The sequence below is a fragment of the Lycium barbarum genome, chromosome 2, assembly GCF_019175385.1.
Source record: "Lycium barbarum isolate Lr01 chromosome 2, ASM1917538v2, whole genome shotgun sequence".
NCBI lineage: Eukaryota > Viridiplantae > Streptophyta > Magnoliopsida > Solanales > Solanaceae > Lycium > Lycium barbarum.
The window spans coordinates 47,986,534-48,014,531 of record NC_083338.1 but is presented as its reverse complement, the minus strand read 5'-3'; positions in this window follow the sequence as shown (position 1 = coordinate 48,014,531).

The following is a 27,998-nucleotide window of genomic DNA, read 5'->3' as shown; positions in this document are numbered from 1 at the left end:
CATTAAAGAATGTAGCAAGTGCAGGTCAGTACAAACAATAGTACTGTAGGTATCATAGGCCGACTAAGACTAGTTGACACATACATAGATAATAAGGTAAGAGAAAACAAGCAAACCATAGAGTACAGGCCATGCTTCCAAGAAATCGACTCACATATTCAAGCCTTGATATAATAACTAGCCCCAATTGAAACAAATATCCAAGTATACCAAAAACCAAGTCTGATCAAGACAAATCATCACGTAGCCCATATCAAATACAATCCAACAATATGACCAACACAGTATCCAAATCATAAGCAACCATGAAGCATAATCAAGCAATGCAATATGCGATATGAACGCAATACCCGTACTCTTGTACCCCGACAGCGGAATACCTCCATGCCTCGGTAGCACAACCCAGGGGGACCCGCGAAGTCCAAGCACCGTCACTCCGCACACAGCTCAGAGGACCCGATTACCTACAAGTATCGCAATATCGGTGTTCCATATCAGCCCCTCCACACATAACTTAGGTGACTTACCGTGATCCATAATCATCAATGTTCCTTCTCATTTCCATTAATAGTGCAAGTGACACAGCATAATAAGATGATATGAAATGAATATAGGACGATGCAAGTACAAACAATGAATAATATCAAGCTCAAGTTCTGCCCCACACAGTGCACCAATATCATCAACAAGAGATCCACACAGTAATCATAATGAATCTCCAATTTCCATAACAACAAGAGCCAACTAACCCAAAATGGCTATACCAATAACGAGGCATACAGTAAGTACCAATATCAATATCAAGTAATTGCATCTTTCCAATTTACTCCCAATTTGCAAACAATCCTTAATTTATACACAACGTACCAAACAAGGTCTTATGGAGTCTACAGGCCATTAGCCCAATCAAACAAGTCGCAAGAAATACCAAACCTTAAGGAAATATCCAACACAATTTCATACTTGAAGGTTTACATTAAATCTCTGACAATATAATCTAAATATATGCTTCACTAGTCGAAGTCTCACCATAGGGGCAAACCGTAACCTACTTGGAAGGCCGAACCGTAATATCACCAACAATCATACCTTAGCCTTTCCTTTACTTTGAGCCTCAAGATCAAGAAATTATAAGCACATTCGAATCATGGAATTATAATCAAGAAGAACATCAAACAAACCCTACTTCTATTCAAGATCTAAATCCCCAACCTATGGAATAAGGTTCATGAACTAGAAGGGTAAAATTAGGAATCTGATGGTCCTAAGATGAAATTAAACCTCTATTTGATTAATTCCTATCAATAGCAAGCTATAAGGACTCATAAATTACTCAATTTCGGATTCTAGGTGAAACCCCCAATTTTAGGTATAAAGCCTAGCTTTAATTCTCACAAATTGGTCAATTATATTGAAGGAATCATGTTTATGTAGCCACTACTCATCAATTCCATACTTAATCAAGCTTAATCCACCAAAAATCAAGGTTTGATAATTAACAACTTATTCAAGAAAAAAACCCAAAACCCTCTCTTATTCTCCAAGTTCTGTGAAGTTACTAGAATGTGTTCTTACTTAGGAAAGGTAATGAAAGAGATTGAGATTAGAGAACTTACCATCAAGATAAATCTGTCCAAACCCTCTTCAAATTGCCTCCAAGATGCTAAGGAAATGTAATATAAGAAATGGAAGGGAATAAGTGTTTCCAAAGGCTTTTAAATCAGAAAACTGTCTGTCGACTGCTTTTGCTGTCCCTTGACCACATTTGCGGTCGCCTGCCGCTTTTGTGGCAGACCGCTTTTGCAGTCACCCGACAGCTTTTTCGGTCACCCGACCGCTTTTGCGTTCACCAGACACCAGAATTTTTCTAGTGTCTTCCAAACTTGGAATCGACACTCGGAACCATCTCAGAAGCTCCCGGACTCAAACCAAATATGCAGATATATATAAAAATATGCTACGAATGCACTCATGGCCTTAAAATTTCCATTGGATACCTCAAAAGTAAGTTTCCAACCGATGTCCCAAAATGCACCTGAGTGCATTGGCAACTGAACTGAATATACACACACAAATTCTAAACAACTATCCGGACCTATCAGAATCGGAGGATATCCAAAAAAGAGTCTATTTACCCTAAAGTCAACTATGAGTCAAACGGTTTTCACTTAAAAGCCAAATTTTCCGAAAGTCACAGCAAAACTCACTCTAATGCCTAGGGAACCATGACACCTATCCCCGTAGGTCAAAATGGTACTAATAAGGCTCAAGGACAGGTCAACGGGCCTGAATGATAAAAAATGCAATATCGACCGAACGGGTCGTTACATCTGTTTATTCTGTTTGATTTTATATCATGTTTCGTGAGCTAATCTTAGTCGGTCTTTGATACTTACCAGTATGGGTAGTATATTAATACTACTGTTGCTACATCCTTTAGGGTGTAGATGTGTTTCAGGTTGTTGCTTGAAGGTTTCACAGTCGAAGTAGCAGATATGTTCCTACAGCTTCTGTACATCTCATCCCGAAGGCGAAAGCTGTGTCTTTTTAATTCTGTTATCTCTCTATAATTTTATAAGCTCTTGTACCTGTCTAGACTAGATCCTTGGGAAGGTTGAGTTGTTTAAATAAAAATAAAGAATTTCTTCGTAATGTTCATTTTATTTACTATTGATTGGTTACATTTTCTTTCAAAACAACTTTACAAAGCGGTTAGTTGGTAAGGGTTCGCCTATCAGGTGGAAATAAGGTAGGTTCTCGCACGATCCGTAATTTGGGTCGTGACAAAATGAATCGTTATGGACTTTTTGGTAGGATTGCCATGCACCTTGGGAAAGTTTGATTCTATTTGGGTCATCGTGGATAGATTGACCAAGTTCGCCCATTTTATCCCAGTTCAAACTACTTACAATTCAAAGAATTTGGCCAAGATCAACATTCGGGAGATAGTTCGCTTGCATAGGGTGCCTATTTCCATCAATTTAGACTGAGGTACTCAGTTTACATTGCATTTCTAGAGGTCCATACAGAAGTAGTTAGGTACTTGAGTGGAGCTCAATATGACTTTTCACCCTGAGACCAACGGACAGTCCGAGCTGACTATTCAGGTTCTCGAGGACATGTTAGGGGCCTGCGTGATTGATTTCAGGGGTCATTAGGACCAGTTTCTACCTTTGGTAGAGTTTTCTTACAATAATAGCTACCATTCTAGCATTGAGATGGAACCATTTGAGGCATTGTATGGTAGGAGGTGTCATTTGCCGATTGGATGGTTTGATGCTTTTGAGGTTAGGGCTTAGGGTACGAATTTGTTGAGGGATTCATTGGATAAAGTGAAACAGATTTAGGAGAGGCTTCTCACGGCTCAGAGTAGGCAGAAGAATTAAGCAGACCGTAAGGTTCGTGATGTAGAGTTCATGGTTAGGAAGCGAGTTCTGTTTAAGGTTTCTCCTATGTGTGGTGTGACGACTTTGGGAAGAAAGGGAAGTTGAGTCCAAGCTTTATTGGCCCATTTGAGATAGTTCAACATGTTTGTTAGGTGGCTTATGAGTTAGCATTACCTATAGGTCTTTCAGGTGTTCACTCAATGTTTCATGTTTCGATGCTAAAGAAGTACCATTCGGATGGTTCTCATGTGATTAGATGGGATTCGGTAATGCTTGATCAAAATCTAACTTTCGAGGAGGAGCCGATAGTCATTTTGGACAGACAGGCTTAGAAGTTGAGATCAAAAGAAATAGCTTCGGTGAAAGTGCAATAGCGGCATCATCGTTTTGAGGAGACGACTCGGGAGACTGAGTTTGATATGCGGTCTAGATATTCCGTAGATTTTTAAGGATCCGGGTATCTTTCTATCTTATACTGTTCGAGAACGAATGCTATTTTAAGTGGTAAATGATGTAATGACTCGATAGGTCGTTTTGAGCTTTTCACTTAGAATTTTTTGAAATATTGTTCCTGAGGTAATTAGGCAAGTTTCGAATTGATTTTGGTAAGTTTAGGAGTTAGAAAAATGGAGAAATTTGACCAAAGTCAACACTTGGGGTAAATGTGTCATTTTCGTAGTTTCGTCGATTTCATTATGTTCGGAATGTCATTTATGACTTAGTCGAGCCTTTGGTTCGTGCCCCAGAGGAGTTCGTGTGTAATTTGGGACCTTGGTAGGAAAGTTGAGTTTTAGAGTTGACCTTGGTCAAGACGACCTCTTTTGGGAAATCCGACTGCACGAGCGAGTTTGTAGCATATTTTATGATAGAAATTAATATTTTGTTTGTGTCAGGTGGATTTCGAATGAGTTTTGAGTGTTTGGTTGAGGTTCAGAAGGAACTAGATTTTCTATTGTTTCAGTCATCTGGTTTCCTTCTTCACATTCGCGAAGAAGGGGGACCAAGTGGGGTCGTGTTTACGAGACAGGGCACGCGTTTGCATAGGGAATTTGGAGTCTAGGCCGCGTTGGCCTAGTCATCACGTTCGTTGTCGACCCGTCGCATTTGTGATGGTTCAGGCCAAGTTGATAGGCGTGATCTTGAGGGTTGCTCGCGTTCGCGAAGGGTATTTTACCGGAACAGTAATAAAAACCCCAAATTCGTGTTTCATTCCCCATTCACCATTTTAGAAGCTAGAGAACTCAAAATTGAGAGATTCCAAGAGCCAAGATCATGTTTCTACATTAGGGTAATATCTAAACCTTCATCTAAGCATATTCCATTGATTTCTTCCTTTATATTAAGCTTAAATTCATGATTTCAAAGGAGAAAATGAGGGTGTTTCGATAGAAATGGGATTAATGAATTTATGAAATTGAGGGTTAAATGGTGATTAGAATTTAATGAGTTTTAGGATATTGACTACATAGACTATGGGTAAGATGATTTTAGGCTTTAATTGTAGAACTCTGATTTGACCCTAGTAGACCTTGATTCACGATGAATTACTGTTTGAACCATCAGTGTTTAGGACGGGGTTTTAGGGTTGCTTTTTGAACCCTAATTTCTTATATGGCTTTATGGGCATCGTTAGACTCGTATTCTAATGTAAATATCGTACTTGATCAGAGTGGGCTCGTTCGGAGGCTCAGAGGAAAGGAAAGGCTATGGAGTGACACTTTGACTTCAGATCAGGCAAATTGAGACTTACTAGACCCTTTATGTTGTGTTATGTGTTGGTAAATATAATAAGAGGCGTAATAGGGAATTGGGGTCCCGTACTCATGATGTGACAAGCACTTGTGCGGGTGCCGGTGTAACTGTATGGGTAATTAAAACGTAAGGGTATTATAATATTGAAAGAGATTATGTGTTTAGCCTCCGGGCCATGAGAATGATGGATAAATCCATTTAGGTTGATATGAATATTATTTATTTGGGTCATGAGAGCCATGATTGACTGAATACTTGTGATTGTTGACTCGAGTTGTATTCATCACTCCACATCTCGTCTGATTTATTTTATCTTATGCATTTTCGTAGTGTACGCATATCCATTCATATTTTCATGATATTATTAGCATATGACTGATACATTACAAGACAGGGGTCTGGGAGGCCGGATATTGGATGTGGTACATGGTTTGCAGTGATGATGATATTTCAGCCAACGGCTGGGACCTGATGAGATTTGGGAGATCTAGTATTCTGGGTGGTTATATGAACCTCATGAGTCCCCCATGGGTCATGTGAAAGCTACTGCAGGAGCCTGTGTATACCGGTGCATATGGCCATTGTATTACATACTATTCACTTGCATTTGCACGCATTTCCTTTACATTGCATATTATTTATTCTATTTGTTTTGTTGTCATGCCGACTCTAAGTTGGAGGATTGGAGACAAACTCTGGAGTCTAAAGGGTTTAAGCTGAGTAGGACCAAGACAGAGTACTTAGAGTGTAAGTTTAGTGAAGCACCTCAGGAGGCTGGCTTGGAAGTGAGGCTTGGTACCCAGGCCATCCAGAAGAAAAGTAGTTTCAAGTATCTTGGGTCTATTATACAAGGCAGCAGGGAGATTGACGAGGATGTCACACATCGTATTGGGGCAGGGTGGATGAAATGAAGGCTTGCTTCCGGAGTGCTATGTGACAAGAAGGTGCCACCACAACTTAAGGGAAAGTTTTACAAAGTGGTGGTTAGACCGACTATGTTGTATGGGGCGGAGTGTTGGCCAGTTAAGATCTCTCACGTTCAAAAGATGAAAGTTGCCGAGATGAGAATGTTGAGATGGATGTGTGGCCACACCAAGAGTGACAGGATTAGGAATGAGGATATTCGGGACAAGGTGGGAGTGGCCTCGGTGGAATACAAGATGCGAGAAGCGAGATTGAGATGGTTTGGGCATGTGAAGAGGAAAGACACAGATGCCCCAGTGCGGAGGTGTGAGAGGTTGGCCATAGATGGTTTCAGACGAGGTAGGGGTAGGCCGAAGAAGTATTGGGGAGAGGTAATTAGACACGACATGACGCAGTTACAGCTTACCGAGGACATGACCTTAGATAGAAGGATTTGGAGGACCCAGATTAGGGTAGAAGGCTAGTAGATAGTCTCATTATCCTGTCTTATTAGTAGTCGCATTATCGCAGTATAATTTCTTGTGCTCTGATTTATGCTATTATTTGTTATTTCTTGTGCTTTGATTATTCTATGTTATCTGTGTCGCTTGCGTTACTTCATTTCCATATCGCTTTGAATCTCTTAGCCTTATTTGACCTCTTTTTATGCTTTTTTATTTAGCCGAGGGTCTTTCGGAAACAGCCGTCCTACCTTGGTAGGAGTAAGGTCTGCGTACACTCTACCCTTCCCAGACCCCACGTTGTGGGATTTCACTGGGTTGTTGTTGTTGTTGTTGTTGTTGTTGTTGTTGTTGTTGTTTTGTTGTCATGCCATGTGTGCCTACAGTATTAAAAGATGAGATCTTACTTTGGAATTGACTTAAATAAGGGAAAGACTGAGTCTTTACGGCTAAGTTGGAACAATTATGGATTTTATGAACTGATGCAGTATACACACCTTCTATACTTTGTTGAAGCTTATGAATTTTGGACTTATAAATAACAAAGCAAGAAGAGGAGTATCTAAAGTACCAACCCTTGTCATCACTATAGTTTAGGATCAGTCAATGATGCTGCTGGGCACACGTGCTTCCTTTACTCACTCTACACTTGCTGCACCTTTTATGGCAGGTACAAATCTGGGTACGAGTTGAGCACTTTGATTTGGAGACCGTTGGAGCACTTTTGTGGAGTTCAGGGTATGCTGATGAGGGTCCCATAGCACCAAACTGCACTCTATCTTTTATTTTCTGTCTTTTCTTCATTTAAGACGGTTCATGTAGTATTATCAGACTGTATTTGGATTTAATAGCTCATGTAAAGTGACTTTCAGATTTTGGGGGATTGTATTGACTTGGACTACTTATGTCCTTGTGTTGTGGGAGTTATTATGAGAGTTATTGTGGTTTCTTTATTTATATTCCGCACTTTATTATGTTTCGCGACTTAGTCTTGTGTTGGGGATTAGGGTCGTACAGGAAAATTTACAGTTGAATTGTTACTAAATATTGAAAGGTGTCCTTATTTTGGGGACTGACTAAAAAGGAAAGAGTGTCACATAAATTGGAACGGAGGGAGTAATACTTTAAATGATAAATAGTGGAAAATTTAAAAATTTAAAATGAATTGAATGTTTTTCCTTATTATCGATCATGACTATCATGAAAATTTCTTTGTTCAAAGTTGACCATGTAAAAATCTACCTAACTTCATCTTATTCAAGATTATTCTAAATCTGCTTAAAACTGCTTTAGGAAAAAAAATTAAAGTTGTTTCTTCTGGACTGATCCAACACCCATGTTAAGAAGCCTAGAACCTAATATAAATAGTGGTTCCTCAACAAGCAGCAGGCAGCAGGCAGCACATAATACTTATCTTCTCTCTAGATATCATATATAGCCTAGAGGATCAATTTTCAATCGTTTCAACCATGAATGGTAGTTCAAATTAAAGGATGTCTTGCTCATCATATCTCCTCTTCATGGTACATTTATTAGCTACTTGTGTATATATACTCTATATATGCTTTCCTTATTCTTGAATATAGGGGTATTGATTTTTCAATTTGATCTTATCGATTAGGAGCTAATGAAGAGACTGAAATTTCATATATAAAAACAAATTATGCTTTTTTAATTAACGGATCTAATGGGGTGTGCGGGGTTAACTGCTCTAGTTTAATTTATGGAAAATGTTTGACTATTTTAATTTGTTTGAATAATTATTTTATAACTAAATAAATCAATTCCATTGAATTAATGTGTTATTAGCACTACAAACCGATTCTCGTACAATGACTAAATTGGTGAAGCTCAAATTTTAATAACCAATCCAACAAACTAAGTAAGCAAGAAAAAAGACTGCACCAACCAAAATTTATTTTAACCAAATTGAATGACATTTTCTCAAAATCAGAATAAATCAAATAGAAAAAACAATACCCCGGTATTGAAAAATCAAAATCAGAATTTTAATTGAAGATTCGATTCTGTGTAACCGCTTCATTATTTAATAAAGCTCTAGGTTTAGAATTTTTTTTATTTTTTTTATAAAGCTCCTGATGCAGCAACTTGTTCTATATGGAGTTACCACTATGTGTTTTGCTAACCCACAACACCAAGGTTTCCGGATAGCAATGTACCAAGAATTCAACACTAGGCCTTAGAATATATATATATATATATATATATATTGTATTGTGCGTCCACCAAATAGTATATGGAGAGACCTGGTTGTCTACCAGTTCTCTTAGACAGTGCAGTAAGTAAAGAAAGCAAGATATTTACGTGAAAAACTCCCTGCTCAAGGGATTAAAAACCACGACCTACCCCAGTAGGATTTCAACTCCACTAACCGAGCAAACTCAGGCTACAACTCTATTGCAAGCTAGATGTTAACTCTCATAACCCCTCACCTTTACAATAACGCTTATGCAACCCTCGCACTTGACTACCCCTAGCCAAGCACACTAATGCACCTAGACTAACTCTAGCCTAGTGTACCACTCAAATATCTTATGAAGACACTCTTCCAACAAGCAACATTTGAGATTTCAAAACACCTACAAACATCTTCTTTTTATGGAAGAGTAGGTTTACATTTTAAGCACAAAAAACAAAGTCTCAACAACCTAAGGACCTAAAAGATCTTGTCCTTCGGGTTGCTGAGGCTCTGTTCTTGAGGAACACCTTGAAAGGTGGAGACTTGCATTTAGGATGGAGCAATTTCGGATTGTGCAAGAATGCTTCTTCACTTAAGCATGGTGTTGTATATGTAGAGGGAAGGGGGTGAATGTGACAGCCCATACTGGTCCTCGCCTGTAAACCGTGGAGGCGCACTAGTCATAACATGGCCTGAATGCCTAGAAAACTACTGTCTCGGCCTGCCTCTAATCTCACTCGTCAAACCCGAAGACCTAGCCCTCTTGTTATACCCTCTATCATGCTCACACTCACTTCTTTGCTGTTATGGGCTTTCTTCCAAATTCTGGGCATGGGCTTGAATGCGTGAGATATCTATATTGTCTTGAAGGGACGCAGTCAGGCATCTATCCATCAAATGTGGCCCTAGGCCTCTCACTGATTGGTGCACTCGTTCATCCATATCCGCCACCATGGCCGAAGCATACCTAGCCAAAGAATTGAAGCGGAGACTATACTCTAAGGCACTCATACTTTCTTGCCTAAGATTCAAGAACTTATCGGCTCTAGCTCGCCGAACCTCTGGAGGCAAGTAATGTTGGAGGAAGACATCCACAAATTCTTTTCATACCAAGGGAGGTGCATTGGCTCCCCGTGAAGCCATCCAAACTATATACCAATGAACCGCGACATCCCTCAATCTATAGGATGCTAACTCCACCGATTCAACATGTGAAGCATGTATTAACCGAAGTGTCCTCAACATTCCATCAATAAAATTCTGAGGGTCCTCTTCCGGCTTTGACCCAAAATATTTTGGAGGGTTCAAGCTAATAAAATCAAGGGCCCTTGCCCTAACAACCCTATCACCTTGCCCCATACCTTGCCGCTGAGTCTGGGCAGCAACCAACTGAGTAAGTAAATGAAGGACCTCTTTTATATCTTAGCCCGAAGCATCCGCTGGAGGGGCTGGAGCTGGGGCTGAGGCTCCCTCATGCTCCTCAGAAATAGGCACAGAATGGGAGGACAGATATGGAGCCGCATTCTGGGACTCACCCTCCTCAATATCCGTTGGCAGTGCTCTTTCAGTTGCTTTTCTGCCACTGTCTTGCCCTTTTGGGCTGCCGTAGCCTTTCTCTTTACATGCATCGCTGAAATACACAATACACAGTTAAGGAAAGAGAAATCCTTATATCATGGCTCTATCGCACGATCTTATGAAGAAAGAATGTCATTCATTCCTAAAATGCCCGCAGCCTCACGTTTATAAGCATGGAGCGCAAGACACCTATAAACAAGACTCTACTAGACACGGCTAGTAGACACATCCTAGGACCGAACTGCTCCGATAACAATTTTGTCATGACCCTACCGGAGGGCCATGACAGTCACCTGGTGCTAACACACCCGGGAACCTCTTATCGTACATCCATATTTATCTCTAGGTGGGCCATATACTAAATCATAATTTCTATCCGTCATTCACGCAAATCTTAGTGGCAACGGTATATTCATAACATCATTAACAACTTTATCCCCATCAATGTACATAAGCCGACGAGGCTATCAAAATGATAGACAAATATAAGTCGACAAGGCTTCAAGACATCTAACCATATACAACTGTCTACGAGCCTCTAAGAAGAGTAGGTAGTATCATATAGGCGGGACAGGACCCCGCCGTGCCTATGTATGTACGCAAAAGAATAATACCAAAGCTGTAGCTCCGGATGAAATGGAGCTCCTCTAAGCAGTCCCTGAATAAGAAAGTTGTGGATCAAGCCTGTCTCCCTAGCCACCTGCTGGCATGACGCAGCGTCCACAAACAAAAGGATGTCAGTATAAATATTGTACTGAGTATGTAAAGCATAATCAACATCATAATAGGAGCATAAGAGACAACATAAGAAACAACATAAGATGGGAGAATCGGGAGATAGTAAAGCCAACATTATCATTACTTACTTACATGTCTTTCATAGGGACATTCTATTTCTAAAGCGTGCTCGTGTACATCCATACATATACATTCGTGTTCGTATTCATATTCGTATCCATAGCATACCCGACGTGGTTTCACGTACCCGGCCATGACAAGGCTCGGTGATTATACATACCTGGCCCTACCAAGGCTCAGTGGTATCTGTACCCAACTGCAGTGGTATGCGCGCAATAGGTATCATACCTGGCCATATAAGCTCGATGTTACATAATAGTCATACATACTTAGACACGTACACTTAAAAGTCCATAAGTATCATCAACATCATTACCATTACCATTATCGTTTTTGTTACGTCTATCTTTGGACAATCAACTATCATATAAAGGATGCGATGGAATCATGAAAGTATTGAGGATCATGAGCTTTAGTAACTTTGGAGATAGAATCATTTGGAGGGCATTGTAGAACTCATGAAAGGGTATATATATCCAAGGAACCATGCTTTATTGAAAGAAGAGTTAGCCTTACATACCTCTTTGTCTTCTCAACTATCTAGCGTTCATCGTTGAAGCTTGAATAATCTATATTTAGAAAGATTCATACCATGGTTAAGCCTTAATTATACTTTTAAATTCAAACTAGAATAATTCAAAGTCTAATGAAAAATTAGGCAGCATTTTGTTATATCCCGCATTTTTGTACAATCGGATAATTCAAGGTGATTGCGGGGAGATGACAAGTAAGGACTTACTTTTATTTTGTTAAGCATATGAGTCGCTTATGAAGCATTTCGAAGTGGAAATATTAAGAAAGGCTAGGGGCGAGAAGGGAAATGCGCAGTATGACCCGTGGAATTATGGAGGAAGACGAAGGGTAAAATGGTAATTTCACAAGTGTTCAAGAAGAATTCTTGGAAAAATTCCAATATGGTAGTGTGGCATGGGTGGCATATGCCCACATTTTTATTAATTAGTGGGGGCTAATTACACACTATAAGGAAATGTGGACTAAATCTTACAAAGGAAGACATTTAGTCTTCTTTATTTATTTTAAGCAAATCCAAGAAAATGGAAGGATCTTCTAGAAAATGAGAGAGAGGGATCATGTGACCATATTTTTATTTTGGGGGACCTATTTATAAATAATGAAAATTGGTGAAAGACTTGTGGATATATATGTAGGAAGTCATCTTAATTCATAAAATTTTCTAGAGAATTCAAGAAAACAAAGAACAAGAAAAATAAGGAGAAAAACTTGAAGGCCATTCGGCCAACCTGAAGTTCCACAAGAACTTTGGAAAAAGTTTCTCCAAAAAATAATTTCCTACCAATTAAAGGGTCCCTAGAAAGTTGGAGTGTTCATGGGAGCAAGAAATCACATGTTCTTGTGAGTTGCAAGTTGTATTCAAGAAGGAAGATTAGAAGAAAAGGTAAGAATTTATTATCCTTTATATGTTTTGGATGTTTATGTATGATGTGGTGTATGAAAATGGATGAAATTCATGTGATGGAAGAGTGTAGGTGTGTGGCCGTGTGTGTGTGTGTGTTGTGTTATGTTGTGTGTTGGTTATTGTTGTGAATATAGATAATATGGAAATTCATAAAAACATGCATATGCGGTGCGTTGGCCGAATGGTGTAGGTTATGGAAAGGTGTGGTGAATTAATTTTACTTAGCATTGTAATTGTTGTTATGGTAAGTTCCATGATGTAAAATAAGGATTCAATGGTTAAGGAGTGAAATTGCGTTGTTGTGGATACTATGTTGAAAATGAAGGTTGGATGACTTTAGTGAAATGGTTGTAGTTGGAGACTTGTTTCAGAAGTTTATGTAAAATTTAATATAATGTCTTGCATGTATGGAAGATAATGTTGATAGTATGGTGTTGTCGGCATATGAATTATAATGTTGTTAATGTTCTTATGAGAGTTGGAAGGTTTGGAAGGAAGTAGTATATTGATTGAGTTATTATAATGCAACTTGGAATGAATATGGAAATTGTTAGTATGGTCGTTGATATTGTGTTGTTAGTTTGGCCGGGTTGAATTCCCGGATTATTGTTGATTGAAATTGGGCAAGTTGAACTTGGTGGGATGCAGTATTTACAGAGGAAATGCTGCCGAAATTTCGGTAGCCAAGTATTATCTTAAGATTTCCAATGTTAAAAGTTCTAATAGAAGTTTGGTAAATTTGACCAATTTGTAGATTTTGGCGGATTTGCGACTCGAATTTGGAATAACAAAAAGGGCGGAAAGAGGAATGTAAGGCTTCACCCTTCTTTCTATGGCATGTCTTAGACGTAATAAGTCGGGTACGAGTCTCGGGGACAACCCTATTCCCCGGAATCTGCACTTAAAGTTTTCCCTTTTTCCTTCAGTAGAATTGAACTAGAAATTGTGCAAAATGTTGAAAAACCTTCTTGAACCTCTAGAACTTGCATAAAGAGGACCCGATTACCTTAAAACCCTCACAAGTAATGCCATGACACGTAACATATGTAAATTTAGTATGCCGCCTCATTTGACCCGAGGTGGGCCCATTGATCCCGGATTCTTCCTTAATGTTCAGTTATTACCCGATAAGTGTTACAATTATTCTAAAGAGAGTATTCTATGATAAAAATGATAGCGGTGATGTTAAGAAAGAAATATGTCTATGATGAGTATGACAAGAGTGATTCCACGACTAAGAGCCTTAAGTTAAAGACTCAAAATAAGTATGAAAGTGTCAAGCTAGTTATTGATCTTTAATGCTACTCCTTGGTTATGACTCTAATTTCTAAAGACTTCAAGTAAGTGACTTATGATGATGATGAACTTGTCCTATGTTTTCCCTTAACGCTATTCTTCGTTGATAGTCTCGCCTTATATTACTAGTCCCTTCAAGGCGAGGCAAAGTCATGATGATTATTCCATAATGCAATCGGAGGTTTCCGACCTTATGTCACTCCGATAGAGTTGTAGCTTTCACTTGGGTTCTCATGCATGCTTTATACTTATGTATTATTTACTTTATGACACCGTGCCGTCCCACGGGCGGCCGGGCAGATATACACACCACTATAGTGGGCAGCTTATACCCCGGACGCGGGAGGCCTGGACGCGGGCTCACACACCGATCCTATATGGACGGGCAGTCTATGCACCGTTCCTATTGGGATGGGCAGCATTACACCGCACCTATATGGTCGGGCAGTTTACTTACAGATTTTTACATATTATTTTTAAAGCTAGCATGCATGGCATCCGCCCTAAGGGGCATTCAGATGAACAACTTATTCCTTTACCCCATGGTATGCTCAGATAAAGTTACACCGTACCTCTATGGTTGGGCAGCACAACGCCTTACCTATGGGGTCGGGCAGTATTACACTGTACCTACGCGGTCGGGCAGTGTACTTGAGATGACTATATGTTATTTCTAGAGGTAAAGTTAAATTGCATAAGCTATTCGGTACTACTTTTGTGTACATGTCCGGACTCGGCAGTATCCGGTCCTTTTCGAGATGCTATGTATCATACTTAGAGGCTCGTAGACAGATATGTACAGTCAGGTGTTTTGTGCTTTTGTGGTTCTCATCACTGTATAAGGTGCTAGTAAAGTTTAATGGCCTGTATTTATAATTATGCTGCTAATGCTAATGTTAAGTAACAAAAACAAAAAGAATATATATATATATATATATATATATATATATATGGTATAGTTCATGTGGCCACCTAGTAATAAGAATATGACACGAGATAAGGGGTGCTCGGTAGAAGTATCGGGTATTCGTCACGGCCCCTAGTCGGGTCGTGACAGATTTCCCCTATTTCGTCAACTCCCACCATATCACAAAAAAACTCCAACAACCACAATAACATCCATAATACGCTCATAATATCCAATCAACCAATCATATTACACTAAGCCTTCAATATTCACCCCTATGTTCAACTCATACTAGCAACTTCATACCCATTTTAGCACATTTACATATGGTGCTTCTTCATTACCATTATTACCTTCCATAACGAGATTATATCTATGTTATACTAAGAATCATAACTCCATATAGATTACTACTCATAAACATCATAAAAGCTACATTTAGACCTCATTTTCTATTTTCTTCGTCTACCCATGTATTTCAACCTCTCCATAGTCCATATAACATGAAAAGATCATAAAACTTACCTTCGATTGAGTAGGAATAACCCTTGGATGGAAATACTCCACTTGAAGAAAAACCTTAGCTTCAATCCATAAAGATTTCTTGACTCTAGCAACCCCTAAGAGCTTCCTTATACTTGATTCCCTTGGATTAATGATATGAGCCTTTGATTTCCCTTGGATTCTTATATATGAAATGTATGGAATGTTTTAGAGACTTGGAAAGAAGTGGAGAAGTGTGAAAAATTAAAATAATGAAGTGGGATCACATTTATACACTTGAAAATAACTCAGCCCGTCGGGGGTTACACGGACACTTATATGGTCCGTATAACATTGTACGGTCCGTATAAGTGGCCGTGGTTCACCATCATGAAAAACATCTTCCTGCTGGGGGTTATACGGACCCCTTATATGCATCGTATAATGTTATACGGACCGTATAAGTGGTCGTATAACTCCATTTCCCTGAAATGGTTTCCGTCGTTTCATTTGATCTCTAATCCTTATGGAACCTTCTTAACACTTGTTTAACATTTCATTACCAATATAAGGGGAGTTACAACTCTTGTTTGAGCTATCATTAAGTCAACATTAGCTCGGTACTTTACGAATTGTTTTTCCAAAAAACGACATATACTTTGCCCTTCTTAAGGAACTTTCTTCTCTTACATCCAACATCTTTGAATCCTTAACTAGGATCGTTAAATAACCTTTCTTACTTATAGAAACATCGTATCCGTCTCACTCTGCATTGGTCTATCTATCATATGACAACATGAGATTTTTTGCCGAGGTGTAACAGTGGGGGTGGGGGGGGGGGGGGAATTGTAATTCGTTTTATATTAAGTTAGTTGACTGTCTGGATGGTTAGTTTACTTCCCTGCAAAGACTCAAACAATGGTTAGTGGGCAGATAATAGCAAATAGTAGAGAACAGAAAGTAATGAGAGACAGATTTTATACTAGTTCGGATCACCAGTGTGGTGCCTAATCCAGTCCCCTTGGGTTACAAGGATTTTCTTAGGGACTTGGTGGTAACTTGATTATAGTAGTGGTTCTTTTTGAACCCTAGCTCCTATTTTGGATAGTTTTCCAATTGTCCTCTAGTGACAGCCTCTACCTGTATAGCTATCTATTCTCTCTTTTCTTTTTCCAACAGTCACATACTTTTACAAGCTATAGTGTTTTTTACAAGATGAAGAATGAATAAATGTTTTTGCTCAAGTGAAGTTGTGATCATCTTTGGCTTGTGATGTCTCTCTTTATAGCTGGCTTCACGTCTGGAGATTTTGGCAATGAATCGATCTTTCCTAGGATTGATTCTAATTTAGCTCGCTCTAGGTAACCCAAGGTAATTTATCCTCAATCGGGGATTTGAGTGATTTCCAGATTGATCTTCGGATCTTCTTTGTTGGTCTTATTTCCTTTGTGTCCGAGATATGAATTTGCTCTGTTGGTCTTCTTTTCTTTGTATCAGTTATGTGATTTGCCTTAAAATCTTGCAGGTCTTCTTTCCTTTGTATTCGAGATATGAATCTCCTCCGTTGGTCTTCTTTCCTTTGTGACAATGATATGATTTGCCTTGAAATCTTGCTGGCCTTCTTTCCTTTGTGACATATATAAATCTTCCTTTGTTAACCTTCAGATCTTGTATAGTATTGTCGTGTTGATTTTACTTCTTTTCATATGCGTCTTCTTGATTGGCTAGATTAGATCTTGACCAACATATACATCTTCTCAGATTGATGTCTTGGAATATATTTTCCTTTTCTGTGATCTTGATTTGTATGGCTGAGCTAGTCCTTCACAGCTTTTGTTTTCTTTTTTGGTTCCTATAAAATAGGCATCATTAAAACAATTACTTACTTTTAACATATAAGGCTAACAATCTCCCCCTTTTTAATGATGACAACCAAAAAGTAGTGTGACATTTTACTTCCCTGTATTTGGACTTGATGCTCCCCCTGAGTTTAATCCATCATTGCATCGTGCTCCCCCTGAGTCTTTTTCTCCCCCTTTGACATCATCATAAAAGGAAAAAAACAAGCGCAAGAGCAAGCACAACATGTATACAAGCGTAATAAATCACAAGCAAGCACAAATATGCAGATAATAACTAAGCTACCTAAGTTAACTACATAGTTTTAGGGGACACAAACAGCCCCAAGAAAATAGTCATCCAAAACATAAAGTCTAAAAAAAAAAAAAAAGTCTTAAACATCCAAATAAGCCATGACAGGATTAAGAGCCCCTTTTCCAGTAGTACTTCAGGGTATTGATGATGTTTGAGAAAAAGGTCCTATAGAAGGTTTCAACGTTATGGGAGAGGGTGGAATAGGATTTCTGAAGAGCAAGAGCGAGACCAGTATTGGAAGTAGTCGTTTCCTTGCTCTGGGAGTCAACTTGAACAGTTAGCTTGTTCACAACTTTGATACCCTCCTTTTGCAGACCATGCATGCTCACCCACAGTTTTCCCACATCAGCGCTAACATCGTTAGAAGAGCTCAAGACCTTCTTAAGACCCTCAAACACCTACTAGAGGTGAGTATCCAAAGCAGCAACACTTTGCTTCACCTCTGCAATCTGACGAAGCACTTCTGGAATATCTGTTCGAGGGGTTGCTGGCTCACCATCTCAACCTTTACCTTGGCATCTTTCTTCTTTACCCACTCACTATTCAAGAAAACATACCACAAACTTGCAAAGACCCAATGATCATAGGAAGCAGTGACCACAAAAGTACGCAAGTCTATAAGATCAACAAACAAGTCCTTTAAAATGCGAGAGAAGATCATACCATAAGGAAGGCTAGTGGAGGGAGAGGTGTATAAGTTACTCTCAAGCATATACTCCTTGAACCAAGTGGCCCAGTTGACTTTGTGTTTCTTGAGTAGACAATATACAACATACATATCTCTTGCAGTGATGGTGCTAAGGGAGCCAACTCGAGGAAGCAGGGTAGTTGCAGCAGTATGAGCAAGAACACGGTTAATAAAGCATAAATTAGAGGGTACAAAATCGGAGATGTCAGAATTAGGTTCAAATATAAAAAGCTCTAGCCTCTTCAGGAGTAACTTCAAAATTTTCTGGCCAAACATTCCTCATAAACTCAATTTTACCTGAGAATTTAACTCCAAAGACCTTTTCAAGCAAAAATTCATTGACAACAATCCTAGTTCCCATAACCATGGTTTCCAATTCTCCACTATCCTTAGAGACCCTAAGATTGGCATAGAACATTCTTACAGGTTCCTCAAAAACTTCTGGTTCACAAAGGGCAAAAACAAGGGGCAATTTTTGGGTTTTAAAAATAGCACTTACATTGCAATAACATTCTTTGAGTTGATCAAGATTGATGAGTCTACCAGTAGCAATACGCCACTTTTTTAATAGATTAAACTTTGCTTTTTCAGCAGATCCCCAGAATAGTTACATGTCCTCAAGTCTAAAGTCGTCATCCTCCTCATTCTTGATTTTCCTTGAAGCATTTTCTATGGATGGAGGAGCACTTATTTTTTTCTCAGCAAAGGTTCCAATGGTCTCATCATTAGAGTAGTCAGAGAGATTCACATGGTCATCAGGCCCTGTTAGGCTTTGCAGATAACGGCTTGAACGTCTACAACCAGAAATTTCTCCTTTGACATGAACCATTTTGAGGGAAGAAGAAGGGTTAGATGAAAGAGAGAAGGTTGACGGTTTGAGGATAATACTGACGGAGGAAGCAAAGTTATAGAAAACAAGATGGAAGGGGAAAAGGTGTGTTGGGAGATGAAAGGATGTGATTGAGGTGACAGAATGGTGTATTGGGAAGGGGTGTCATAATTATAGGAAGAGGAGGCAAGAAATACAATTAATAAAAGACAAACACGTTATTTAAGGCAATATAATAACTATGGTACAAACAAAGAGATTCCTTAATTATTTTGAAACTGAATAATTCCGAGACAATTTCTAAGGAAACAAAATCTTTCTTCAAGCAACGGTTTTGTAAAATACCAGCAAGTTGATTTTCAGAATCCACAAATCCTAATGCAAAATCACCATTTTCTACATAATCTCATGTAACGACCCTTCTGGCCGTTATGGAAATTTAGGACTCCATTGGGAATTTCGATGCCGCGGGTGGATTTGTAGGGCGTCGTTTTGTATGTGTGCATATTTTGTGTTGTGTTTTGAGGCCTTGGATGAAATGTGGGGAGATGGGGGAAAAACTGAACAGAAAGCCGACCTCACTGCCCAAAATGGACCGCTGTAGTGGTGTGATTACCGCTGCGGCGGTACCACTATAGCGGTGCCACGACCGCTGCAAGCAGCCATTCATTTCTTTGGTGGCAGCTGTGGCAAAAGGTGGACCGCTATGGCGGTACCGCTATAGCAGTGAACCGACCGCCATAGAGGTCAGGCGGGAAAGTTGGGGACCGCTATAGCGGTCACTTGAACGCCATAGCGGGACCGCTGCAGCGGCGTAGTGACTGCCGCAGTAGTCGACGGGAGGCAGTAGCCGGGTTTTTAATGCCTTAGTTTTATTTTCTCATTCATAACACCCCAACACACTTCCCAACAAACACTTAGAGAGAATTTTCAAGCTAGGGTAAGACAACCTTGCGAGGTAAGTTCCATTGCTTTTGATTCTATCATCCCTTTCCCTTCATTATTGTAATCATCTCTATCGGTCTTTAATGGTGAAATTGGAATAGAAACCCTAGAATATTAATAAACCTTCTAATTTTGATGGGTTATGGTTATTATCACTTAGTTATCATCTAAATGCATTGGTTAGTTGTTCTTGATCATAAATTGAATAGTTAGAGGCATAAACTAAATGATTGGAGACCTAGGATTTTATAAAAATGGTGTCTTTGCCATAGAAAACTATTGTAATGGGAATGTTTTATAGAATGTGGTAGAAATGGGTGGTTTATGAATATTAGGGGCTTTTGATAGGTTATCTATCATCTATAAAATGATCCACCCTTAGAAGGGGGAAAGGGAATGGTATTTCTTGCCTTGGTATTTGCAAATTGAGCTATGTGACTCATTGAGTCTTCGATTTCTAGACCGTGAACGTACTGAGGCTTTGAGGAAAGGAAAGGTTGTGGCAGAGTGACGGGCGCTGTTCCAGCTCTACTTTGAGGTAGGTTACGGTTTACTTGAGTTAGACTTTGGTTAGTTGAATGTATGTTTGTGATTTCATTAGGAGAAAGCATGCCTAGTACTTATTAAATGATATTGTGTGGTTAAGCTCCTATGTGTTGTGATTGAATGTTGTGTAGGCTTCATGCCATTATTCCTGTGTGATTTAATTTACAGTGGTTGTATTGTGATGAGAAGTTAATATAGCCTTCTTGAGGGTATTGTGACATGAAATGATAAGGTGGATGTGGATATTGAGAAGGTAAGACACATTGTTCTGTAAAATGTATGGAAAGGCACACGTGTGGCCTCTATTATAGGATCATGGTCCGAGGAGAGTTTCAGAAATGAGAGGTTTATCGTTATATCCCGCGTCCGAGGTTCGTTCTGGAGCGGAGGTTTTGCTCGGGTCCGAGAAGTGTTTCGGAACGAGTGGTACATGGACACCATGGGTCCCCTGCAGGTTATTACTATTGAGCTATGACATCAAATAGCATGTGTGTATAGCGAGTGGGGGGTATAGTAATGTGTTTATCTCCGTTGCAGTTGACATGTTTGTGATTCTTGGCAATTTGGTGATTGTTGTGTTTGTCTGTGGTTGACTTGTTGCCATGTATTGATATTCATGTATGATTGACTGACTTGTTTATTCTATTTATTTCATAAGATATGCATGATACTAATCTTAGTCGATCTATAATGCTTACCGGTACATACTATTTGTACTGATACTACCTTGCTGCATTCTTTGAGTGCAGATTTTGATATAAAGACCGCTACTCATCCTCATATCAAGCGTGGAGGATAGTTGCGGAAAGATTTTGGGGCGAACTTTTTCTCATGCCAGGCCGCCGGAAGATCTTCTACTTATGATGTCTTTTCTTATTCTGGACATTATGGATATTTATTGGGCAGATTTTAGTTCTTAGACGTGTTTTTAGCTTAGAGTCCTACCCGATGATTTTCGGATTTTGGGGAATTTGTAATAGTTAGACTTTCGCATTTGTTTTCAGTATTTTATGGCATGATTTACTTGTTCCTTTATTGTTAAATGAGTATAATCATTTGACTTGCTTAATATAAAATCAGACTTAAATGAATAGAGATCTTATATGTTGGTTCGCCCACTAGGATTTAGTTGGGTGCCAGTCATGACGGGTTGGGTCATGACAAAGTTGGTATCATAGCATTAGGTTCGTCGATCTCATCGTACCAGGACATGTCTAGCAAAGTCTTATAGATCGGTACAGAGACATCTGTATTTATCTTCGAGAGGCTGTCGGACACTAGGAAAACTCCCTTTTCTTTCTTCTTTCGTGCTACTTGATTCCAATTGGTATCTGCTGATTCAAATTGGTATCTGATTATCCTTCATTCTCTCGCAGATGGCGAGAACACGCGAGGCAGCACTTAGAGGAAGAGGTAGAGGTAGAGGAGCTAGCAGAGGGGTGGCCCCAGCTGGGGGTGGCATCCCAGTGGTGGACCCCGTGCCTCTAGTGGTCCCTAACGAGGCAGCGGGAGTTGCAGCCGCACCAGCCCAGCCAGCAGCAGTACCAGTTCCACCAGCAGCTGCAGCTGCTCAGGATGTACCAGACGCGATGACACAAGTGTTGAATCTTTTGCGTGGGTTAGCACAGGTTGGGGCCATGCCAGTGGGTCCAACAGATATGGCCGCAGGGGTAGCAGGTCCAGATTCGGACTGAGCACCGGCTCCCGAGGTTCAGTACGCAGCAGCGGTGTCACCTCGCTTAGATGAGGTTTTAAGTTTTGAGGCCTTCCCGAGGCCTGTTGCAGGTCCAATGTTGACTATTGAGGAACATGATCTGTTTTGGAGGTTCATAAAAATGAAGCCTCCTGTGTTTTATGGTACTGAGTCGGAGGACGCTTATGAGTTCATCATCGAATGTCATGAGTGGCTCCATAAGATGGGGGCTGTGGATAAGTACATGGTAGAGTTTGTGACGTTCCAGGTCTTGAGTGATGCCAAGCTTTAGCGGAGGGCTTATGTGGAGTGTAGACCAGCTGGGTCTCCTCTGTTGACATGGGTCCAGTTTTACTCTGTGTTTTTGGACAAGTATGTTTCGCGACTCCGAGGGACCGAAGGAAGGATGAGTTTGCTACTATTGATCAGGGGAACTCGTCGACTGCTGTGTATGAGTCCCGTTTCCACTCCTTATCCCGATATGCTATTCAGTTGCTACCCAGGGAGGGGGAGAGAATACGGCGGTTTGTGAAGGGGTTGAACACTGGGCTTCAGTTATCGACTCTTCAGCTTGTAGCTACTGGGGCTTCATTCCAAGAGGTTGTGGAGCATGTCCGTACTGTTGAGGGTCTTAGGCAGGAGATTCAGGCGAAGCATGTAGAGAAGAAGGCCTGTAGGGTTGAGATATTTAGTAACTCCTTCTCGAGGGGTCAGAGTTCACAGGCTTATTCAGGGCATCCGGTTTAGTCTGAAATACAGGTGTTTGTTGGGGGCCTATCAAGGGCGAATTATCAGGCTTCCGGTCAGCATGAATGCTATACCACTTCATCATCTTATGTTCAGCAGTCTACGCTAGACCGTGCTTGCTTCGAGTGTGGTGAGATAGGGCATATTAAGATATATTGCCCCAGATTTAGACAGAGTGGGCTGGGGACTCAGTATCAGGTTCCCCGAGCTCCATATGCACAAGATCGAGGGGGTAAATATCATGTACCGGTAGGGCGGGGCGGCCACACCACGGGTAGGGGTGGTACCTAGCCTAACTTAGGCGGTCCTCAGGCAGGTAGAGGCAGACAGCAGCCCGGCAGGGGCGGGGCTTAGACTGGTAATGGTAATCGCGGTGGTATGCAGGCGACAGGGGGCGCGCGTCATTTGTACGCCTTCCCAGGTAGACCTCTGGCTGAGGCCTCCGATGCAGTTATCACAAGTATTATCTCCGTTTACGACCGTACGGCTTCTGCTTTGTTTGATTCGGGTTCTACTTTTTCCTATGTATTTACCTATTTTACTGTGGGTCTGGATATGATGTGTGATACTCTTGATACTCCTATTTTTGTGTCTACTCCTGTTGGGGATTCTGTGGTAGTGGATAGCGTCTACCCTGCGTGTGCAATTTCTTTTATGGGGTATAGTACTTGGGTAGATTTGATGATTTTAGACACGGTAGATTTCGATGTTATTTTGGGTATTAGTTAGTTTTCCCCGCATTATGCTATACTTGATTGCCATTCTAAGATTGTTACACTAGCCATGCCTGAGGAACCTAGACTCGAGTGGAAGGGTAACCTTAGTCCCTTCTCTAACAAAATAATATCCTATGTTCGTGCTAGGAAGCTAGTATATAAGGGTTGTTTAGCTTATCTGGCACATATCTGTGATACCAGTGTAGATACTTCATCCCTCCATTCAGTTCCAGCGATACGCGAGTTTGCGAATGTGTTCCTTGTGGACTTTCCTGGTATGCCACCGGATCATGATATTGACTTCTCGATTGACTTAGACCCAGGGACTCGTCCTATCTCTATTCCACCTTATAGGATGGCACCAGCAGAACTCAGGGAACTGAAGGAACAGTTGCAAGATCTTCTGGGTAAGGGGTTTATTCTCCCGAGTGCCTCTCCGTAGGGTGCTCCTGTGTTGTTTGTTATGAAGAAGGATGGGTCTATGCATATGTGTATTGATTACTGACAGGTGAATAAGGTAACTGTCTGAAACAAGTATCCCATTCCCCATATTGATGACTTGTGTGCTAAGTTACAGGGAGCTTCGGTGTTCTCGAAAATTGACCTAAGTTCAGGGTACCATCAGTTGAAGATTTGGGCGGAGGATATTCCTAAAACTTCTTTTCGAACCAGGTATGGGCACTATGAATTCTTGGTTATGTCTTTTAGGCTTACAAATACCCCAGCTGCGTTCATGGATTTGATGAACAGTGTGTTCAATCCCTACCTAGACTCATTCGTTATAGTGTTCATTGATGATATCCTGGTGTACTCTCAGACTAAGGAAGAGCATGAGAAACATTTGAGAATTGCTCTTGGAGTGTTGCGGGAGAACGAATTGTATGCTAAATTCTGCAAGTGTGAATTTTGGTTGTCTTCTGTGTCTCTCTTGGGGCATGTGATTTCGAAGGAGGGTATTATGGTGGATCCTCAGAAAAGTTAGGCAGTCAAGGAATGGACTAGGCCCACAACAGTGATCGAGATCTGTAGTTTTGTGGGTCTGGCTAGCTACTATCATCGGTTTGTGAAAAGGTTTGCTGCAATTGCTTCTCTTATGTCCCGTTTGACTCAGAAGGAGGGACCATTTTAGTGGTCCGACAAGTGTGAGAAGATCTTTCAAAAGCTCAAAACATTGTTGACTACAACATTAATTATGGCATTGCCCGTTGAGGGCAAGGATTTTGTTGTTTATTATGATGCTTCACGTTGTGGTTTGGGTGCTATTTTGATGCAGGAAAAAAAGGTGATTGCTTATGCTTCTCGGCAGTTGAAGGTACATGAGAAGAACTATCCTGCTCATGATCTAGAGTTGGCAGCGGTGGTGTTTGCATTGAAAATTTGGAGGCACTACTTGTATGGTCCCTTATGAAGTGTACACAAACTATCGCAGTTTGCAGCATGTGTTCACTCAGAAAGGTCTGAACTCTAGACAGCGGAGGTGGATGGAACTGCTGAAGGACTACGACATCCCTATCTTGTATCACCCTGGTAAGACTAATGTGGTAGCTGATGCATTGAGCCGGAAGTAGGCTAGTATGGGAAGTCTGGCTCGTTTAATTTCTTCTGAGCGTCCGTTGGCTACAGAGGTGAAGACTATAGCTAACAGTTTTACGAGACTAGACATCTCTGACACAGGTAACGTGTTGGCTTGTGTTGAGGCTCGGTCAACATTTTTAGAGCAGATTAAGGCCAAGCAGTTTGAAGATGCTAAGCTATGTAAAATACGAGATAACGTGTTGCGTGGTGAGGCCAAGGAGGCCATGATTGATGAGGAGGGTGTGCTGCGAATCAAAGGGCGAGTGTGTGTGCCACGTATGGGCAACTTGATTAAGACCATTCTGATAGAGGCTCATAGTTCGACGTATTCTATCCATCTTGGTGTCACTAAGATGTATCATGATTTGAGGCAACATTACTGGCGGACTAGGATGAAGCGGGATATTGTAGAGTTTGTTGTGTAGTGCCTAAATTGCCAACAGGTGAAGTATGAACATCAGAAACTTAGGGTACCTTGCAGAGAATGCCCATTCCTGAATGGAAGTAGGAAAAAATAGCCATGGATTTCGTAGTGGGTCTTCCGAAGACACTAGGGAAGTTTGACTCTATCTGGGTTATTGTTGATAGGTTGACTAAGTCTGCTCACTTTATTCAAGTGAAGATAACTTGTGATGCAGAGAAACTGGCTAAAGTTTACATTCAGGCGGTACATAGACTCCACGGGGTTCCTATCTCCATCGTGTCTGATAGGGGTACCACGTTCACATCCAGGTTTTGGAAGTGTTTGCATTAGAATTTGGGTAAGAGGTTAGATCTTAGCACAGCCTTCCATCATCAGACTGACGGGCAGTCTGAGTGGACTATTCAAGTTCTGGGGGATATGCTTCGTGCGTGTGTGATAGATTTCGGCAGGCATTGGGATCAATTCTTTCCCTTAGCCAAATTCGCTTACAATAATATCTATCATTCGAGCATTGATATGGCTCCATTTGAGGCGTTGCGTGGGAGAAGGTGTAGGTCTCCGATTGGATGGTTCGATGCGTTTGAGGTGAGGCCTTGGGGCACTGATCTTCTGAGAGAGTCCCTAACGGATCTTGAGTTTGAGGAAGGGGAGCAAGTGCTATTGAAGGTCTCACCCATGAAGGGTGTGATGAGGTTTGGGAAGAAGGGCAAGCTTAGCCCAAGGTTCATTGGCTCGTTTGAGATTCTCAAACACGTGGGATAGGTGGCTTACAAGTTAGCTTTGCCTCCGGGGTTATCAGGCGTTCATCCGGTGTTCCATGTGCCGATGTTGAAGAGGTACCACGGCGATGGTTCCTATATCATCCGTTAGGATTCGGTTTTGTTAGATGAAAATCTATCGTATGAGGAAGAGCCCATTGCTATCTTAGATAGGGATGTCCGCAAGTTGAGGTCTAAGGAAATAGCCTCCGTATAGGTTTAGTGGAAGAATAAACCGGTGGAAGAAGCTACTTGGGAAACAGAGGCGGATATGCGTAGCAAATACCCTCAGCTTTTCGCCGAGTCAGGTAACTCTTCCCGAGGTTCTCATCCTTGTCCGTTCGGGGATGAACGGTGTCTTAATTGATATCTGGTGTAACGACCCTTCCGGTTGTTATGGGAATTTAGGGCTCCATTGGGAATTTTGAGGCCGCGGGTGGATTCGTAAGGCGTCTTTTTGTATGTGTGCATGTTTTGTGTTGTGTTTTGAGGCCTTGGATGGAATGTGGGGTGATAGGGGGGAAACTGGACAGAAAGCCGACCTCACTACCCAAAATGGACCGCTGCAGCGATACCGCTATAGCGGTACCTCGACCGCTGCAAGCGGCCATCCATTTCTTTAGTGGCCACTGTGGCAGAAGGTGGACTGCTATGGCTGTACCACTATAGCGGTGAACCGACCGTCATAGCAGTCAGGCAGGAAAATCAGTGACCGCAATAGCGGTCACTTGACACAGCTGTAGCGGCATAGCGACCGCCGCAGCAGTCGACGCGAGGCAATAGCCGGGTTTTTAATGCCTTAGTTTTATTTTATCATTCATAAAACCCCAACACACTTCCCAACAAACACTTAGAGAGAATTTTCAAGCTAGGGCAAGACAACCTTGCGAGGTAAGTTCCATTGCTTTTCATTCTATCATCCCTTTCCCTTTATTATTGTAATTATCTTCATGGGTCTTTAATGGTGAAATTGAAATAGAAACCCTAGAATATTAATAAACTTTCTAAACTTGATGGGTTATGATTATTATCGCTTAGTTATCATCTAAATGCATTGGTTAGTTGTTCTTGATCATAAATTAAACAGTTAGAGACATAAACTAAGTGATTGGAGACCTGGGGTTCTATAAAAATGGTGTCTTTACCATAGAAAACTATTGTAATGGGAATGTTTGATAGAATGTGGTAGAAATTGATGGTTTATGAATATTAGAGGCTTTTGATAGGTTCTCTATCACCTAAAAAATCACACACCCTTAAAAGGGGGAAAAGGGAGGGTATTTCTTGCCTTGGTATTTGCAAATTGAGCCATGTGACCCATTGAATCTTCTATTTCTAGACCGTGAACGTACTGAAGCTTTGAGGAAAGGAAAGGTTGTGGTAGAGTGACAGGCACTATTCCAGCTCAACTTTGAGGTACGTTACGGTTTACTTGAGTTAGACTTTGGTTAGTTGAATATATGTTTGTGATTCATTAGGAGAAAGCATGCCTAGTACTCATTACATGATATTGTGTAGTTAAGCTCCTATGTGCTGTGATTGAATGTTGTGTAGGCTTTATGCAATTATTCCTGTGTGATTTAATCTGCTATGGTTGTATTGTGATGAGATGTTAATATAGCCTCTCGGGGGTATTGTGACATGAAATGATGAGGTGAATG